At 43.2% G+C, this 12,309-nt stretch overlaps 1 long non-coding RNA gene across 1 annotated transcript in view; it reads right to left on the reverse strand.

Moving 5' to 3' along the window:
* Positions 1–11,665: 11,665 nt before the first annotated feature.
* The window catches only part of LOC123351168, a 55,064-nt gene continuing 54,420 nt past the window's right edge, over positions 11,666–12,309 (reverse strand). The window contains exon 3 of the long non-coding RNA XR_006573944.1: positions 11,666–11,946. This is a non-coding gene — a long non-coding RNA (uncharacterized LOC123351168). The remainder of the gene's footprint in view (positions 11,947–12,309) is intronic.

The raw sequence follows: 12,309 nt of genomic DNA on the forward strand, positions 1-12,309 counted from the left end.
ATGCCTACAAAAAACTTAACAGTTTGTCTGCTGATGTGCTGAGACCACTCTCATCATTGTGACTCCTTGCGTTTCCCGGTCTGGCTGTCTCCATTTGATGTCTCTTATCTTACCTTAGACTGAAGCTCCCTGGGGCAGGGACCATCTTTTTGTTCTATGTTTGTACAGCACCTAGCACAATAGGGTCCTGTTCCATGAGCAGGGCTCCTAGGTGCTACAGTAATATGAATAATAACACACACATGCATACACACAGACATACACACACACACACACACATATATGTGCATACACACACGTGAATAAACCCTGTTGAGAAACCCATTTCTAAAGAGGATTATCTGCCAAACCTGCAACTGGAAAACAAATATTGATGTAATGGCTCAGCAGCTAGTTGCAGATTTACTAACACAATGATTACAAAAACGCACTGTCTGAAAAGTGAAGCAAAGTAAGGAGGATTAGGAAGGGCAAGGACAACTGAATTAAAAATGCTCATCTTTTATTAATCATATACATTTTGCATAAGAAGATTATTTTTGCTAGCAGGGTCTAACAACACAATTACTCATCATAATCATTGCTACAGTTTGCCTACCATATAACAATTTAATGCTACGGTGCTAAAAACATCATCTTGCCACAGAACCCAGAATCTACCTCGACAAGCCTCACACAGAGATGTGCTTTCAATAGTTTTGGTGCTGTTTTCAGAAGCTAAGAACTCACATTTTGACCCGAATGTAGCTCATCATATCTCAGAATCCTGTTTTGGCCAATATTTAGTACTGTATGTGGCTGCGTGTTAGGGGTTAAGAAGGAAGCATCATACAATAGAATAGCTATCACTTTTACCCCTAGGCTACTGACCTATTGGATCTACCATTGTGCACCTCCTCTCACCCTCTGTCAGGCCTGCCAACTGTTTGCCAGTACCTTGAGGGAGAGGAGGTGGAGCTATAGCACCTCTACTCCATGTCCCACTTGGGGCCACTATCAACATCCAGCATGGGAGCAGACACTATGCACCCCAGCGTACGGGGACTGTAATTCCGCTTGGCACTTATATACTCAATATATAAAAACCACTTGGTACTCAATGCTTTTTTTTGCCTCTGTCTTCATGAACAAGGTCAGCTCCCAGACTACTGCACTGGGCAGCACAGTATGGGGAGGAGGTGACCAGCCCTCTGTGGAGAAAGAAGTGGTTCAGGACTATTTAGAAAAGCTGGATGAGCACAAGTCCATGGGGCCGGATGCACTGCATCTGAGGGTGCTAACGGAGTTGGCGGATGTGATTGCAGAGCCATTGGCCATTATCTTTGAAAACTCATGGTGATCGGGGGAGGTCCCGGATGACTGGAAAAAGGCTAATGTAGTGCCCACCTTTAAAAAAGGACAGGAGGAGGATCCAGGGAACTACAAGCCAGTCAGTCTCATCTCAGTCCCTGGAAAAATCACGGAGCAGGTCCTCAAGGAACCAATTCTGAAGCACTTAGAGGAGAGGAAAGTGATCAGGAACAGTCAGCATGGATTCACCAAGGGCAAGTCATGCCTGACTAACCTAATTGCCTTCTATGAGGAGATAACTGGCTCTGTGGATCGGGGAAAGCAGTGGACATGACTTTAGCAAAACTTTTGATACGGTCTCCCACAATATTTTTGCTGGCAAGTTAAAGAAGTATGGGCTGGATGATCGTCGGGCTCAACGAGTAGTGATCAATGGCTCCATGTCTAGTTGGCAGCCGGTATCAAGCGGAGTGCCTCAGAGGTCAGTCCAGGGGCCGGTTTTGTTCAATATCTTCATTAATGATCTAGAGGATGGCATGGATTGCACCCTCAGCAAGTTTGCAGATGACACTAAACTTGGAAGAATGGTAGATATGCTGGAGGGTAGGGATAGGATACAGAGGGACCTAGACAAATTAGAGGTTTGGGCCAAAATAAATCTGATGAGGTTCAACAAGGACAAGTGCTGAGTCCTGCACTTAGGATGGAAGAATCCCATGAACTGCTACAAACTAGGGACTGAGTGGCTAGGCAGTAGTTCTGCAGAAAAGGACCTAGGGGTTACAGTGGATGAGAAGCTGGATATAAGTCAAAAGTGTGCCCTTGTTGCCAAGAAGGCTAACAGCATTTTGGGCTGTATAAGTAGAAGCATTGCCAGCAGATCGAAGGACATGATCATTCCCCTCTATTCAGCATTGGTGAGGCCTCATCTGGAGTACTGTGTCCAGTTTTGGGCCCCACACTACAAGAAGGATGTGGAAAAATTGGAAAGAGTCCAGCGGAGGGCAACAAAAATGATTAGGGGGCTGGACACATGATTTATGAGGTGAGGCTGAGGTAACTGGGATTATTTAGTCTGCAGAAGAGAAGAATGAGGGGGGATTTGCTAGCTGCTTTCAACTACCTGAAAGAGGGTTCCAAAGAGGATGGATCTAGACTGTTCTCAGTGGTACCAGATGACAGAACAAGGAGTAATAGTCTCAAGTTGCAGTGGGGGAAGTTTAGGTTGGATATTAGGAAAAACTTTTTCACTAAGAGGGTGGTGAAGCACTGGAATGGGTTACCTAGGGAGATGGTGGAATCTCCTTCCTTAGAGGTTTTTAAGGTCAGGCTTGACAAAGCTCTGGCTGGGATGATTTCATAGAATCATAGAATCATAGAATTCAAGATCAGAAGGGACCATGATGATCATCTAGTCTGACCTCCTGCAAGATGCTTCGGAGGAAGGCGAAAAACCTCCAGGGCCACTGCCAATCTACCCTGGAGGAAAATTCCTTCCCGACCCCAAATATGGCGGTCAGCTGAACCCCGAGCATGCGGGCAAGACTCTCCAGCCATACCCTCTGGAAAAAGGCTAACAATATCCTATCATTGAGCCATTGTACTAATTACCAGTGTGGCACTTAATTGACCTATTGACTAAGCCCGTTATCCTATCATACCATCTCCTCCATAAACTTATCTAGCTTAATCTTAAAGTCATGGAGGTCCTTTGCCCCCACTGTTTCCTTTGGTAGGCTGTTCCAGAATTGCATTCCTCTGATGGTTAGAAACCTTCGTCTAATTTCAAGCCTAAATTTCCTGACTGACAATTTATATCCGTTTGTCCTCGTGTCCACATTAGCACTGAGCTGAAATAATTCCTCTCCTTCCCTGGTATTTATCCCTCTGATATATTTAAAGAGTGCAATCATATCTCCTCTTATCCTTCTTTTGGTTAAGGAAAACAAACCGAGCTCCTCAAGTCTCCTTTCATACGACAGGCTTTCCATTCCTCGGATCATTCTAGTGGCCCTTCTTTGTACCCGTTCCAGTTTGAATTCATCCTTCTTAAACATGGGAGACCAAAACTGCACACAATACTCCAAATGAGGTCTTACCAACGCCTTATATAACGGGACTAGCACCTCCTTATCCCTACTAGAAATACCTCGCCTAATGCATCCCAAGACCACATTAGCTTTTTTAACGGCCACATCACATTGCCTACTCATAGTCATCCTACGATCAACCAGGACTCCTAGGTCCTTCTCCTCCTCCGTTACTTCCAACTGGTGCGTCCCCAGCTTATAACTAAAGTTCTTGTTAGTCATCCCCAAATGCATAACCTTACACTTCTCACTATTGAATTTCATCCTGTTACTAATTTAGTTGGGAATTGGTCCTGCTTTGAGCAGGATGTTGGACTAGATGACCTCCTGAGGTCCCTTCCAACCCTGATATTCTATGATTCTATGATTATGCAGGGCATAGCCTGGGGAATGATCTTTGCATTGTGCCCCCACAGAGGAGCCCAGGAGTATCTGTCCCTAAGCAAAGACACTTAAAGAAAGGCTGGTCCTTTGCATCCAGAAAGGGCAGTTACTAATTCTGTATATAGCACCTACTGTTCACCATCATGACTGAGCACTTTCCAGGCAGACACACAGACAAAGACATCTGGTAAACACTAATGATGTGCATCTTTCTCTGGATTCAGTGACGATGATACTAGCCATGTTGCTCTTTTTTTTTTTTTTGGTGAGGACAACCTCAGAAGATTTAGAAATTCAAGCCCACCAGAGCTCAGATGTTCCTTCAGAACTTTTGAAGTTTCCCTGCTCTACCTCTTCCCTTCCTGCTGTATATCCATCAGCTCCCTCCAAACACTCAACCTACCACTGTTTATCTAGGTTCTTTGACCAGGCCCATCCCTGGGATATCAGAACACCCATCACTCCCTTTTCTGGAGTCCTCACAGGTTCCCCACCTTTAAATATCACATTATCCCTCTCTTTAGTCTTCCAGGTCTGACCCTGCACTGAATCATCTGACTCTATTGTTCAAATCTCTCATGATTTAGGGACTTCTTTGGGACTGAGAAGCTTCTTCCCTAACACTGGAAAAACTCCATCATCCCATATATTGAAGATAACAATGAGCCAGCACAGATTTCCACACTTCACAAGACCTCACTCAGGTTCTGGTGGTTCTACCATTGGAGCAGCTGGGGAACTACCTTGCTCCACAAAATGAGAAAATACCATTCAGGGTAAATCAAATTTACTTTAGCTTTTCGTTTACCAGGAAAGCTCTCCCAGAATAAGTCTCTAGGGGAGGGCAACTGTTCTGAGGCTCAGGCTGCATGGCAGTATCCAGGAGAGGCTCCACAGAAGCAGAAATGGGACTTCACTGAGTAGTCTGGTAGCCCCAGTGGAGTACTGCAGGGCTTGTTCAAAAAAGCCTTTAAATTATTGAGCAAACACGCAGCAGAGGCATATTAGAAGTGTGACCCAGAGTTACCGTTGAGGTCTGAGAACACTTCCCTGAATCTTTTCCAAACTAAAAATAATAATAAAAAAAAGAGTTTAGAGATTCCTATATCTTCAGAACCTGAGGGCTCATCCCAAAATTTCTGACACAAAATATTTTATTATTACTGCAGGTGGTGTTGATTGCACAATGAAACTGCCTTTGTTTGGCTTAGAATGTAACCTACAACTGTAAGGAGAGCAGCCTCAATTCCATCTTTGGCTACCTTTCTACCTTGCATCTTTCTGGGAGCCTTCTCACTGATGCGGCCTTTGAAGTCCACCTTCTCTCAGCGTCTAGCACAAACATCATTAATGTTGGGGCAGTTTACATCAGAACCCAGAGCCATGGAGGCTGGTGTCACAGGTTGAAACTCATTAGGCAAACGACTTTTGATAGTTCAACAATTTGAAAGTATCTAATTAACTCAGCAGGGGGTGTGCTGATTTTAATATTCCAAGCCTCAGATTGGGTAATGTCTTGTTAAAGATTCAGCTTCCATGAAACTTGAAAATGGCTCTTTCATTTTCACTGGAGAGAGGTGTGGGCATTAATAGCTGTATCCTAGAGCCTGATAGATTTTTGGCAGACCAGAATCTTTGAGGCTGAAGTCACCATAAATTACACCTGCTCATTGATCAACTTACAATGTGTCTGTTGTAAAACTGTGACTTCTTATAGCATCAGGCAGGCCCAACCTTAGCAAGTCAGAGGCTTAGGGACACCCAGAGCATGGGGATGCATCCCCGACCATCTTGGTAAATAGCCATCGATGGACCTATCCACCAGGAACTTATCTAATTCTTTTTTGAACCCAGTTATATTTTTTGTCTTCACAACACCCCCTGGCAAAAAGAAACAGCCAGGTTGGCTGTGACCCTCATTTCATGAGACAGACACACTGTCAGCTTGCCTCCTAGGTGAAGGATTCTGTGTGGGGTTTTTTTTGCCCTCTTACTCCTCCCCCGATATACTAATCTCATCCTTTGTCTTTATTCATAAACAGGACACCCCCAGCTATTTGTTTCATCTTGTAGACTTCCTTTCTAGTACATTGCATAATCTCTTCCTTTACCTATGCAAACAGGCCTACACATTGTGGGGCACACAATACACAAGTGACCAGGCAGGGAGATAGGAACATTTCCAAGGTAACAGGTGCCTTTCAGGCAGGAGGTGATCTGCCTAAACTCTAAGACCTTAAGAACCTACCTTTTCAGTAGAGATACATAACTCCTTAAATATGATCTGTACACACACTTTGCAATGATCATGATGACCAGTGGGCAACGGGCTCTCACACGCCATGGTTTGTTGAACTATTATGCATATATCCAATCCAGGGCATCTCTGTAAAACCCTACATATTCCCTGAGTCCTCTGCTAGTTGGCATCAAGGGGTCTCTGGGTCTCACCACACACTGGGAGCTCTGGGCCAAGTTCTACCCACAGTTACTCCTGGAAAAACCTATAGAGTCCAACAGGGTTCCTTGGGTGTAACTATGGGAAATATTTGGCCATGGGTGTGTGATATAGGGACAAAGGGTAGTAAATAGACTGCCCTCGACTCAGGATGCATTGTGACTCAAACACCTCTGCAGTACAGTTCCTCCCATGCTTCCTCTTTTCTTCAGAGTGGTAGTAATTTACTCCTGACCTGTACCACACCGGCACATTACAACATTCCCAGTTCAGTCAAGTTGTTCTTCTCCACTGGCCAGCGTGTCCAGAGGGTGGCACCCATTCCTCACTCGCACCCTGTTGACCAGCTCTGCAGAGGACATAAACAGGTGCACAGTACCCACTTACTCCTGCATGCCTTGACCCCAGGCTCAGGTAGTCCATGGAGAGGTGTGTCCTACTCTCTTTCATACCTCTGTGTGGTTGTACAGCACAAGTCACAAGCTGACCCCAGGAAAAGCAAGAGACTGCCCATAATGCCCTTGCAGAGATGATTAATGAAGCTAACCCTCCCATGCACATTTTACCTATAGAAACGCTGTTTACCGTGTGTGTGTCAACAGCCAGACATGGAAGATTGTGCGGTGCCATCTGTTGTATTTCGTTTCAGATCAAGGCAGTGACGCGGAGGTTTAATGGAGTTATTTTTGTGCTCAGTGCTACTGCTACACAGAATGGTAATTAAGAGGGGTGAGCACTGGACTGGAAGGCAATATGCGTGAGACTCGTGGAAGTAGCCCTGAAGCTATAATAGTACTGAAAACAAGTTCTGTTACTTAGAGCTTCAGTAAATCAAGTTCATGGAAGGTGAGGGTGGCAGAGGGTTTGGTTTGTTTTTTTCAGCTGTAGTATCATCATTAGAGGGTCCTCAAGACTATCTTGTGGTCGAAGCTGCATTCATATTTCAGAGATAAGAGGTGAGTGGGAAGAGCTTTTATTTTTAATGGAGAAGTCTCCAGTTCTTTTAATTTTGTTTTGATAAGAAAATGCCGCATGAGTTGCTTCTCTCTTCAGAAAAGAAAAAATACAAGTGTGTGAGGAGCCACAAATGTGGTATATAACTTCAGAGTGGCTCTTGGCTTATTGTGAATGACTTGTTTTGGAAACAGAGGGACAGATGCAAAACAACGGGCAATGTTTGAAAATTCCAGTCACTGGCTCCATGCCCTCAATGAAGGAAAGGACAGGAACTAGCAGCCAGAAAACTATGAGATGCCCTGGTATGAAGAAGATGACAGGAAGAACGGTTGTGTGGTTGAGGGAATGGACTGGGATGCAGGAGATCTGGGTTTAATTTCCAGGCCTCTAGCGCAGACTTCCTGTGGGATCTTGGGCAAGTTATCTATTCTCTTTGGGCCTCAGTTCCCAGTCTCCAAAATGGAAACAAACAAATCTGCCTTTCTCTCACCTTTTGTCTGGCTTTTCTATTTTGACTGCAAGCTCTTCAAGGCAGGGGCCTGGTTGGGGCCTACCAGAGTAGGAAGGCGAGTGTTAACATGATACAGCAGGAAATGTCTTAAATGACCTCCATTTCTTTGGCTTTACTTACTTCAAATACTTAATTTCAGCATGTCAGGGTCTGCACCCTCACTTGAAACTGGGGGGTTTCAAAGTGAGGACCCGCATGTCTTCCCCCACCCCAAAATCCTAGGGTAGGTCTCCCCTTTTGCTGCCACCACCTCGGTCAATTACGTGGGCCGGGACACCCCTGTTTCCCCCCTGTCTCCCTTCAAAGACACTCCCTGGGAACACTGATCAACTCACAGAGGAGGAACCTTCCCCCTCCCCTCTCCTCCCTCTCTCCTAGCCACTCTGGAGAGATATACACCGATTCAACTCTGTGAATCACTGAGAGAGAGTGTCTTAGCCCCTTCCCCGATCCACAGTAGAAGGGATTTAATCAAATCTTTATAGAAAGAATTTATTAAAAGAAAAACAAGAAAATACAGAATCTCTATGAGTCCAAGCTGGACACTCATAGGGTATAACCTTGCTAAGTTCTGGACAGAATCCTCTCTCTTTCTCAGTACAACCAGTACAAGCAGAATTAAGAATAATCAATAACAAACACACAGAATTGCAAACATAGGATTATTAGATAAGGACACAAAGTATCTTTCTAATACTCACTATCTTGACTAGAAGAAATTAGTTCAGAAAGGTGGAAGCTGGTAGACTTGATTAAAACATCTGGACTCTTGTAACTCCAGACGGCTAAAGACAATACACACACACACAGAGGGAAAAAGTTCCCTCCTAGGAATTTCAAATTCTCTTCCCTGATTGGTCCTCAGGTCAGGTGCCCACCAGGTACTATGCTTTAACCCTTTACTAACTATTCATGACACAGCATCTAACACCTCTCTCTTAGGTTCTAAGTGCCCTTGACAAATTACTAAAAACATGATGTGACAGAGATGGAAACAGCAGTAACAAACCACCTACTTCTCCCTCTCCAAGAGAAACCACAGAATTAAAACGTCCCCACCTCAGCTCTCACAAAACCTAATCCAGATTACTCCCAACCTCAAACTTTCCCACGTTAATAAAATGTCCTTTCCAGAAAGACGACAACAGCCCAATTGTTTTAATGCCAATATGTCTTCTCTCAAACTGCCTTTGTTTTACATGATTCCTGTGGTAATGTGAGTAGTTTGCGTAGCAGTGGTTTTTGCCCCTTCATGGGTACTCACAGTGGAAAATTAGGCCCCTCTTTCCCTAGGTAAATGTGCTGCTTGTCTAGATGTTGAAGTCAGATTGGCCACTCTATATAATACTGGCTTTTTCAACAAAGCAATTTATTACTAACTGCAAGAAAGAAACCCTCATAATAGCAAAATAGTGATGAGAACAACATTATTTGTCAGACTCTGAGCCTGGTTCTCCTCTCACATCATATTTACACTCAAATAAATTTATTGTGCCCGATTCTCCATTGACTTGCACCTGGTATAGCCATTTACACCTGTGCAAACAAAGGGAGTGTAATAGTGGGTGTAAACCACTACCATTTTGATTCAATAGTATTTTACATAGGTGGAAAATATCATTCATGTTGGAAAGCCGTGGAGAATCAGGCTTACTCCAGACTTCACTGGAATTACTATTGGCATACAGTTAGGCATATCAGAATTGCAATACAAAGTTCTTTGCTTTCTGATACAAGTTAGCTTCATGGAGCCACAATGAACAACAAAAGTCATCCCATTGAAAGAATGAATCATTTTGTAAAGGATGAATCGCATTGTAAAGGCTGAAGGACAGAAAATAGGATTTTCTTGAGGAGAGATGCAGATAACGTGTAAAGAAGAACACTAACAACATTACTGTTTCTATCAAATGGTCCCATTCAGTCTGTTATATGAAGGAGACTTATTTCCCCTTACAGATCTGACATCCCAGCCGTGCAAGGTCTTTCTCACATGATTTCAGTGGGACTATTCAAAAGGTACATGCCATTTCTAGTCATTTTCAAAAGGCAGAGGACTGCAGGACTGGCCCCAGAATTAGCAAATCCAATCATCAGTGGACGTTAGTGACAGATTAATGGGAAAAAATTATATCTGAATTCTGAAATGTGCAAATTACATAATCACATCAAAGTCAGCAAGACATTGTACAGAGGACGGGAACCAAATGTACTTGTTCCACAGGCAACCTTAAATATTGTAATTTTACAGTTTTGTACTGTGTTGTACCATGGTAACCATCTGACATCTCATCTAGTAACTCAGTGGAGTATTTAAAAAAACCCACTTATCTAAATTTTAAGCAGTCTACCTCTGTAGTGGAGAAAGTCAACTGTTCCTCTATCAAGGACCTGTAGCTCACCCTTGTAGAGGAATAGGCTCAACGGGGCAGATCCTCAGCTGGTGTAAATCAGCATAACCCTACTGTCTTATATGAAGCCTTGCTAAATAACACTAGTTGAGCATCTGGCAAAAAGAGTTGATAGGATCCTAACATACATGGAAAAGACCTAATTCAGAACAGGGAGGCACGTGTCCAAGGCACGGTTGCTTTAATGACAACAGCAAGAGTTATTCCCCTGTCAATGTGTCCTGTACTGGTAAAAGTGAAAGGATTGTGCATGGAAGACGCACAGGGAAAATATTCAAGTTTTCATGCAAGGAAGATGCCTAGTTAATGACACTCCTGAATATTTCGTCCATGGGCATTGCACTTTGGCCATTACAGCATGCATATAAATGTCACGGTAATTGGTACATTGGGCCAGATCCAAAACTCACTGAAGGACTCCCACTGAGTTCACTGGACTTTGGATCAAGTTAATTTAGAGAGGAATGAAGACCTCCAGTTATACAGGCTTCTTGATGATGCCCAGTGAAGAGTCCATGATTACTTAATGTATCTACCTCACTTGCTGCTATAGAGGCCCAAAGTGAAAGTAACTCCCCAAAAGCGCTTGGCTATTGCAATTGTCCCCTTTTGCATTAAAAAGTGTTAGTATCTTTTAACTTTGTCAAGCTGAATCTCAGTAACTACTTGGAACATTAAGCTCACATCACCAAGAACAATAAGTCCCAGGGAGAAAACAAATTCACTCTCTCTCACTACAGTTTTTAGCTTGCTTTAAAACCCACCTTTAAAAGCTTTGCTGAATAGATGGATTCACAGACTTTAGGGCCAGAAGGACCATTGGGAGTCTCACCTCCTGCATGTCGCAAGCAACAGAACCTCACCCACTCCCTCTTATAATAGACCCATAACCTCTGGCTGAATTACTGAAGTTCTCAAATCATGATTTAAAGACTTCACATTACATAGAATCCATCCTTTACACTAGTTTGAGCCAGCAAGGGACCCATGCCCTATGCTGCAGAGGAAGGCAAAAAAAAACACACCCAGGGTCTCTGGACATTCCCCAGTCATCTGCATTTCTATCAGTGATGGGATGAGTGCCTTTAAGCTGAACCTTGTTAATTCTCTTATGAGCTTACATTCAAAAGGCTCAAAAGGCTTATCTTCTTATCTGATACTTCACTATGACAGAATAAACAGCTCTAAACAACGGTTGAGCCCACCAGTAATTTACCTTGTCAAGAAAAGATTAACGGTGGTATTCTCATGTCTAATTTGTGTCTCCTTTTGTGCAGTAACCTATCTGGTGGTTTACCTGCCCAGCTATTCACAGTGTAGACCCATCAAGACAAGAATTTAAACATTTACAGGAAGAAAGGCATGTGTTGATAGGAGTGGTACCCATTTCCATCTAACAGAGGAAGTACAATGACATTTCATACAATTACAGTGGAAAATTGGTTACAACCTTAACTATCGTAAAAAAGTCTCACTACAATTCAGTTAGGCTTGTATTTAAAACTAATACAAACAGTACACATGAGCTTGCAATTTTTTGCTTCTTTATTCAGTTCCAGGCTTATTTTCCTGCTCTCCCGAGATTTAACAAAAATCTAAGAAGTTTGTTTCACGGGATGCATGTGGAAAATTCTGTTATGCGGCATGTTTGGAAATATCCCGCTTTCCCTCTGCTGCTTCTAACCACATCAGTAGGCAGATTCTCACTTCCTCATACATATTCCCTCTTAAGGGACCCTCTCCCCATTTTGGCTGATAGCATCTCTTCCTGCATCACTTTCAATTGTTTGTAGCTATAATAGGCAGTCATCCTGCAGTCAGATCTGCACAGGTGAACTCTTATGCCTGTGGGGAAATAAATTTACTGTAAATGTATCTGCATGGTTGCAAAGGCAGATCCAATTACCTTAGATGATATGCTCTGCAGAGCAAGAATTGTGTCTTTATTCTCTTTGTAAAATGCCATGCACACCCACATAGCAGAGTTAAGTAATAACAACAACAAACAACAACATCCTTCAATGCAGACATTACATCATCACGAAGTATCCCATTACCTTCAGGGAAATTAATGGACTTTACATTAGTGGAAATTCTTGTTTATTCTATGAACTATATATTTGAAGCTATAGCCAACAGTCTGAGGGTCTCATTGTGCTTCTTACTGTCTGTCCATTACACATTAAACATCATAATAGAAAAGGCAGA

Source organism: Mauremys mutica, chromosome 16 (genome assembly GCF_020497125.1).
Source record: "Mauremys mutica isolate MM-2020 ecotype Southern chromosome 16, ASM2049712v1, whole genome shotgun sequence".
Lineage (NCBI taxonomy): Eukaryota > Metazoa > Chordata > Testudines > Geoemydidae > Mauremys > Mauremys mutica.